Below are 9,232 nucleotides of genomic sequence, written 5' to 3'. Positions count from 1 at the left end.
ATCTTATTCTGATATATTCTTATTCTAAGAATATCTAATATTTCTTTCAGATTATCTATAGAGTCGTTTAACCTTCCCTTTTCTCGTTTCTTGTCCTCTCTTTATAAGTTTGACTGTACGTGTTACTTGCATAGAAATTATAAGCATTCTACAATTGGACGACAAGTAAGAATAAGTTTTTTAATAGAACAATATATATATATATATATATATATATACATATATATATATATTCTCACAACAGAGTTATATAAATAATTTTATTTCCTTTTTTATTAAACACAAGAATTTTTTTCTTTTTTGTTCGGGGGGGAGGCTTTGGATTTTCTCTCGGGTTCGTACTTTAAGGAGGTTTAGTTGCTTCATCAGGGGGAGTAGTGGAACGCGGGAATTCTAGCAACAGTGTACTAGCCTTTGAAGTAGTGGGAGTGAAAAAGATTGCTCTGATTGGTCGCCGCGTATATTGTGCGTGCTGCTGCTCACGACCGTGGCAGTCTAGAGACAAAAAATCAAGCAATTTATGTTTTAATAATTAATTTTTCTATGAAATGTGCGGTAACCTTCCCCTTTCTTTCACTCATTTATTTGTAAATTATTAAGTTTCATATGCATATTTTTTTTCCTTATCATTTGCATTTTTTCTTGCACTTATTTCATTCTGAAGGTGTGCAATATGTCATTTTCCATAAGAACCTATGCTAAAAAGTACAATTTTTGGAATGGATTTTTTTCATAACAGGACGGTGAAAAATCCCTAAAAAATTTACATAATTCTATTTTGCATTCCAGAACAACATATTAAAATTTCATGAAACTGGCTGCATTTTTTTGTAGCGACGGAACCTCCTTATTAATATATAACTCTTTCCAAGAATCTCTTTTAATTCCTGTTCTAAAAAATCTCTGTATTTTTTTCTTTTACATATTCTTTCTTCAAGAACATTCTGTGATGCACTTTTATTCCAATATATTCTTATTCTAAAAATATCTAATATTTCTTTCAGATTATCTACAAAGTCGTTTCCTTTTCCCATTTCTTGTTCCCTGTTTATAAGTTTGATTGTACGTGTTGCTTGGAAATTATAAACATTTTACAGTTGGACGACAGGTAACAATAAGTGTTTTTAATAGAACATTATATATATGTATATATATAATATTATTATATACATATACATGCACACGTATACGCACTTAAAAATTGTTAAAATTTCATGAAACTGGCTGCATTTTTTTTTAGCGACGGAACCTCTTTAATATATAACTCTGGTAAATTTCTACAATTAGGGCCCCAATGAGAAATCAATTAAAAAGAGGTAAATTCTATGTATTTTTGCCCCCCGAATCCAAAACTTGATAAAATTTGGGGGTCGCTTGTATTTACTAAGATATTGTGGTAAATATTGACATAAAATCATTATTTTCAAAAGTTAATGACTTTGTGGGGTAGACCTTGTTTCACCTTGCACAGTAAACATAATTCTTGTGTTCTCACAAAAATCATAATGTGTGTGCCCTGCTTTAACGAAAATTACAACTTCTATAAAGCAGGACATACACACGTATGTGTGTGCTCTGGTTTAACAAAAATCACTTCTATAAAGCAGGACATAGAAACGTGTGTGTGTGCCTTGCTTTAACGAAAATCATAACTTCTATAAAGCAGGGCATACACACGTGTGTGTGTGTGCCCTGCTTTAACAAAAATCACAATTTATCAATTTATCAATTTTGGCCACATACAGTATTTCACAACCATAAAATTTTAACCTAAATGGCACCGTTAATGAGTATGCGGACAACTTAATTTGTGATCAGAATATTGAACGATGGCGAGAAGTCCGAGCCAACATTCGACGATACGGAACGCAAGAGAAACATCTCATCGGATACATAGCAAAATTTTTTTTTAAACGGCGATACAAGTTTAGCGACAAAATAGTTGTTTTTTTCGAAGCCATTGGAAAATTTTTTCCACCGGAAGAGAATACAACTGACAATGAGAATAATTAATCCGTATTTGATAAATAAAAAAACCAAATATCCGAGTTTAGTGTTTTTTTTCTCATCTTTTTCTTAACAATATTTTGAAAAATACAAACGACCCCCAAATTTTATCTACAGTTTTGGATTCGAGGGACAAAAATACATAGAATTTACCTCTTTTCAATTGATTTCTCGTTGGGGCCCTAATTGTAGAAATTTACCATAACTTTTTCCAAGAATTTCTTAATTTTCTAATTCCTGTTTTCAAAAATCTCAATTTTTTTTCTTTGACATATTCCTTCTTTAAGAATATTCTGTGATGCACTTTTATTCCGAGATATATTCTTATTCTAAAAATATCTAATATTTCTTTCAGATTATCTATAGAGTCGTTCAACCTATTTTCTTTTCCCGTTTCTTGTTCCCTGTTTATAAGTTTGATTGTATGTGTTGCTTGGAAATTATAAACATTATACAGTTGGATGACAGGTAAGAATAAGTGCCTTTAATAGAACATTATATATGTATATATAATATATAATATTATTATATACATATACATGCACACGTATACGCACTTGCACACACATATATACTTAGTATCAAATATTTTTTGTTATATTTTTCTATTATAATACGTATATTCTTAGGACAGAGTTATGTAAGTAATTTTATTTCCTTTTTTAATAAATAACAAATTTTCTTCTTTTTTGTTCGTACTTCAATATATTTTTTTTACAAAGATACCTTTTCTTATTTCTATTCTCAGAAATCAGTTCTTTTTTTATATATTCTTTTTGTTCAAGATTATTCTGTGACGTATTCTTATTTCGATATATTCTTTGTTCAAGATTATTCTATGACGTATTCTTATTTCGATATATTCTTATTATTCTAAAAATATCCAATATTTCTTTCAGATTATCTACACAGTCTCGTTCAACCTGTTTTTTACTCCCAACTTCTGCCAGCCAAACGAGGGAATATTTCCCTATTTATATACCTCTTTATGAGTTTGTGTTAAACGTGTTGCTTCGTAACGTTTTTGAAAATTATAACATTTAATACGGAGTTAGAGGGAGTTAGACAGAGAGGTAAGAATATACAATATACAATATTACACACACATACACACATTCAGAGAGTATATGTATATATATATATATATATATATATATATATATATATATATATATACACAATAGCATAGTCATCTATACACCCAACTGTTGTTTTAACGATTTTATGTTTTGCGTAAAAGAAATTACATTACTTTGACCTATTTTGACATTATTTATACGAAATAATAATATTTCACAAAACTATGTCAAAAAATAGCAATTTAGAATAATACTCTAAACACAGTTTTTTTACTTGGTATATATCTTATACCTACTGTATAAAAAGTGCTTGTATTTAGGTTAACCATAAATATGTGTGATACCTACGGAAAAAAGACTGTGTAAAAAGGATGTATTAAAATGTTGGATTTTAATCTATTATTCCTTTTATCTTCACAGGGTTAGGTTTAAACAAAAAATATGTTCAAACAAAAGTTGTTTGGCACTGAGCGAGTCATATGATGGTGGATCTTTATTTGACCTTGAGTCAAGGTCTGAGCATTATTTCAAGGTCAACTTTATTTTTTTAAATAAAAATCCCTATTTTTTATATATTCTTGTAGCTGATGTTTCAAATGTTTTTAAAACACCACATAATAAAGCTTTTTTTGGTGAAGAATTTTCTGAGATATTTTAAATTTTGTCAATATGTAATATATAATAAAATATAAAATATTTTGTAAAGTATTTACTTTTTAATGACTTTACCTTGATCTTTTATTTTTAGAATAATTAAAGAAATTGATTGTTGTATAAAAATATAAAAATTATTTTAAAAAGTTTTATTGTACTTTGTAGACGCATTAAGATTTTGCAAAATTGTAAATGTAAAAATTAATATTCTAATAATAAAAAGTACAAAAGAAAAAATACCAACTAGATAACAAAACAAAAAGTATTTGTGTAGACTTTAAAAGTAGCAGTTGTTTTAATTTTGCTAAAAAAGATAAAATAAAAACATAATAGCTCAAAAATAAATATAAAATCAATTTAATTAGCTAAATATTACTGAGATTTTAATCTAAAAAATTTTAATATAAAGAAAATAATATTTTTTAATATACTACATACATTTACTTAATAAAATTTTATTTTATTTTTCTGTCTCTTTAAAAAACTTTGTGATTATGTTTTTAATATGTTTCAATTGTAAGAATATATGCATTAAAAAATAAGGGTTTTTATTTGGAAAAGTAAAGTTAATTTTGAAATAATATTCTGACTTTAACTCAAGATGAAATAAAGGTCAACATCATATAACCTCCTCAATGCCCAATACAACTTTTTGTTTGAACATATTTTTTATTCAACTCAACTCTGTAAAAATGAAAAGGATGATAAATTAAAATAGGACACCCTGTGTATATATGTATGTATGTGTGTGTGTGTATGTATATGTGTGTATGTATGTATATATACGTGTATATACGTGTGTATATATGTGTGTGTATATGTGCGTATATGCGTGCATACACAAGTACGTATATACGTACGTGCCTGTATGTAAAAAGAATGTGTATTATATTATTATATAGGTCATCGGTGAGGTTCGACCTTTTATAGATATTTACTTTATCTCTATCTAAGATATTTTAACTTATATTATTTTTATTTTCACAATTTTAAATTAACTATAGAAACCATTTTTTAATGTAATATTTTATTCGCAAGTTATAATATATGATGGAAATATTTTCATTGTTAGTTATTCATGATTAGAATCTTTTATAATAAAAAATATGTATAATTCTGTAAACAATCAAAATTTTGTCATTTATATGAAACTAATAATTATATTTTTTTAATTACAGGTTTACAATGGCTGTCTAGCAGCCACTTAAAAAGATTGAAGTCTACTTCTACTAAATACTTCTTGTTTGATATTGTGTTCATTTTTACTGTGTTTATTTATTAGTTTATAAGTTTATTGTGTTTATTATATTTATTGTGTTTTGTATTTATTGTATTTTCCGTAGTTATTGTTTTTTTCTCTCTAATATATGTTTAATCTTTTATATATTATTGTACTTAATTTTATGACAATAATATTGTAATAATATTTTAATATTGTATTATATTATAATATTGTAATTTTATATGTATGTATGGTAACTTAATAAAATAACTGTACTATTGCTGCTGCTGCTGCTGTTGTTGATGATAATGATGATGATGATGATGATGATGATGATGATGATGATGATGATGATGATGATGATGATGATGATGATGATGATGATGAAATGATATGATGATGATAATGAAAATTATATGATGATGATAATGATGATGATGATGATGCTGTTGATAATAATGATTTAAACTTATATTTCAACTTAACATAAATATATTATATTACATAATAATAATATATCATATATTTTTACAATAAATTATTAAAATTTGAAGAAAGTAAGTTTTAACTGTATTTTAATAACTAATAATTGTAAATTATATATATTTTTTAATTATGATTTAAACTTTCATTTAAACTTAACATATATCATATTAAATAATAATAATATATATTGTATATTTACAATTATTATTAAAATTTAAAGGTATTATTAAAATTTAAAGAAAATCAGCTTTAAAATTGTGTATTTTAATAACTAAATTATATTTATTTTATAATTATTATTGTATATCTATATTTTTTCAAAATGCCAAGACGTAAAGTAGAACGAACCTCGGAAGAACAAGAAGAATTTCAACGACGACGTCGTGAAAAAAATGCTGAGTATCAATCTCGTCAACGTTGTAAAATTACAAAAGTAGCAAATAATATATCAAACTCAAATAATGATACAAATTATACTGTTAGTATCGCTGGTACAATACAAGACAATCGTATAATAGAATTAAATCATGAAATTGAAGAAAATTCTTCAGATGTAACATTAGCACACCAACAAGTTTTCAACATTTCTGGCACAATACATGATAATCGAGTTATAGAATTGAATGAAGAAATAATTGGGGAAAGTTCTGTAAATATTATACCAATACGTCGGCAACGTCATGTAGAATATCAATCCCATTATCGGTCTCAAAGAAGACAACTACATTGTTTAGATATTAATCAAATGCTAATTAATGATATAAATGAATATTATATTGGTTCTATGGATGTGTCTTGTGTTCATTGTAGAGCAAAACATTTCGCAGCTGAAAAAGTATCTAATAAAGGCAATTCATTTCACGATTGTTGTAATCACGGTGCGGTGTATTTAGAACCATTGCCTCAATTTCCACAATTTCTTCGTAGTTTATTTAATGGTAGCCATGCAAAATCAAATAATTTTTTCAAACATATCCGTAGCTACAACAGTTCATTTTCATTCGCATCATTTAACGCTAATTTGGTTAATTTTGAAAATAGACGACCTGGTCCATATTGCTTCAAAATACATGGGCAGATTTATTATCAAATTAATACAGCATTGTATGCAGCTCAAAATGAAAACCCCACTTTCGGCCAGCTTTTTATTGTAGATTCTAATGAAGCAATAAATTATCGTCTCAATGAAAATTCAGATTTAGATTTTGAAATTATACAAAATCTTGAACATATAATGCGGGAATTAAATATATTTGCTCAATCTTATCAAATGATGGGTGAAGAATTAGAAAATCAACGACGATTAGAAATAGAATCTGGAGAATTATTGCCAGAATTACAATTATTATTTACATTAAGACCAGGTATGGATCGACGCCGATATAATGCTCAAAGAACTAATGAAGTTGCTGCTGTTTTTCGTACAACTGCTGATGGAGAAATTCCAGAATCATATGTAACAATACGTAATAGAAATGACAAAACTTTAAAAAACGTTAGTACTATGGATCCAAATGTTGAACCATGGATATATCCATTATTTTATCCATATGGTACTCAAGGATGGCATTGTAATTTAACAAAATTAAATAGTAATAAACGAATAACTAGAACCCAGTACATTAAATATCGCATGGCTATTCGTGATGAATTTAATGTCTTTTTATCAGGGCGTCGTCTATTTCAACAGTGGCTTGTAGACAGTTATGTAAAAATTGAAAAGGATAGAATAAATTATTGTAGAGATCATCAAAAAGAATTATGTACTGAAACATATCAAGGTTTAAAAGATTATTTACAAACTACAGCAAATAATTTAAATGGACGTATTGGAAAGATGATTATACTTCCATCTACATTTATTGGATCACCACGTAATATGTTACAAAATTATCAAGATTCAATGGCAATAGTTAGTAAATTTGGTAAACCAGATCTTTTCATTACAATGACTTGCAATCCAAAATGGCGTGAAATTGAAGAAAATCTTTTACCTGGCCAACAAGCTTCTGATAGACCTGATATTTGTGCTCGTGTTTTTAATATTAAAAAAGATTATTTAATTGATTTGATTGTTAAACAAAAATTTTTTGGAGAAGTAGCAGCCTTTGTATATGTTATTGAATTTCAAAAACGTGGTTTGCCACATGTCCACATGTTAATTACTTTAAAATACAATTCCAAAATAACAACTCCACAGATTGTTGACAAATTCATCTCTGCTGAAATTCCTGATCCATGTGAAAATCCTATTTTACATGACATAGTTATGAGACATATGATTCATGGGCCTTGTGGCAATTGGTGTTTGGTAGATGGAAAATGTTCAAAACATTATCCTAAATCTTATCTTGAAGAGACCAGAATGGATGAAGATGCTTATCCTTATTATCGTCGACGAGATAATGGCAGAAGTTTTGAACGTCCTGGTGGATATATAGTTGATAATCGTAATGTAGTTCCATATTGTCCTATTTTATCGATTGTTTTTAATTGTCATATTAATGTTGAAGTAGTTTCAAGTATCAAATCAGTTAAATATCTGTATAAGTATATTTATAAAGGACATGATGTTGCTGCTATAACAATTGAACCAATAACAGAAAATATAATTATTGATCATGATGAAATACGTAATTTTATAGACACACGCTATGTTGGACCTGTAGAAGCCAGTTGGCGCATTCTTGAGAAAAAATTACAAGATAAAAGTCATACTATAGTACGTTTACCTGTCCATCTTCCTAATGAACAAAATATTACAATTGAAAATGGATTCGATGAAAATACAATAACTTCCGCTTTAGATCAAGTTACTATGTTAATAGATTATTTTGCGTTAAATTCTCGCGATGAAGAAGCAAAACAACATTTATATATAGAAATTCCACGTTATTATAGTTTAAAAAAGAAACAATTAATGGTAGAAATGTATCGCGTTGGAGCAAACGCAAAAGTCATTTTAATTGTATAGGACGAATGTATTCCGTTAGTCCAACACAAACTGAATTATACCATTTACGACTATTATTACTCACTGTAAAGGGAGCTACAAGTTTTGATAATTTAAGAACTGTAAATGGAGAAGTTTGTCAATCGTTTTCAGAGGCATGTTTGACTTTAGGTTTAATTGAAGATGATGATGAATGGAAACGAGCTATGAATGAAGCTATTGGATGGATGATGCCAAAACAACTTCGTAGATTATTTGTACGTATATTATTGCATTGTCAACCATTGCATCCTGAAGAGCTCTGGGGAAGTTTTAAAGTAGCAATGTCGGAAGATTTTATCCGACACTTTGGAATGTTACAAGGACAAAAGAAAGCATATGCGCAAATCAATACTATGCTTTGTGCTGAAGGTAAAAGTTTTGCCGATTTTCCACAAATGGAACAATTGATAGAAAATGATGAAGAAGATAATTATATGACTATTGAAGAAGTTATGGAAATTGGTATCAAACAATATGAACAGTTAAATGACAAGCAGAAAAAAATAGTAGATATAATATTAAATAGATTAGATAATAATCATCATCACAATAGTAATTGTTTTTATATCGATGGTCCAGGTGGTTCAGGTAAAACATTTACATATACAACTATTTATCACTTAGCCAAAATTCGTAATAAACATGTATGTACAATGGCTTTTACGGGTATTGCAGCAACGTTATTGCCAGCAGGAAAAAACGGTTCACAAGACATTTGGATTGCCGGTTCCACTATTTGCTGATTCCTTTTCCAGTATTAAAATCCAATCAAAAGAAGCTCAATATTTG

The 9,232-nt window shown here is 27.7% G+C and overlaps 1 long non-coding RNA gene across 1 annotated transcript; it reads left to right on the top strand.

Moving 5' to 3' along the window:
* Nucleotides 1–646: 646 nt before the first annotated feature.
* Nucleotides 647–5,423, top strand: LOC139824252 (uncharacterized). Its single transcript, XR_011735052.1, has 3 exons — nucleotides 647–2,475; nucleotides 2,907–3,080; nucleotides 4,919–5,423. It is a non-coding gene; the product is annotated as an uncharacterized lncRNA (long non-coding RNA).
* Nucleotides 5,424–9,232: the final 3,809 nt, after the last annotated feature.

Source organism: Temnothorax longispinosus, unplaced genomic scaffold (assembly GCF_030848805.1).
Source record: "Temnothorax longispinosus isolate EJ_2023e unplaced genomic scaffold, Tlon_JGU_v1 HiC_scaffold_306, whole genome shotgun sequence".
Classification (NCBI taxonomy): domain Eukaryota; kingdom Metazoa; phylum Arthropoda; class Insecta; order Hymenoptera; family Formicidae; genus Temnothorax; species Temnothorax longispinosus.
Note: the sequence above shows the minus strand (reverse complement) of the source record. Positions and strands in the feature narration are given on the sequence as shown.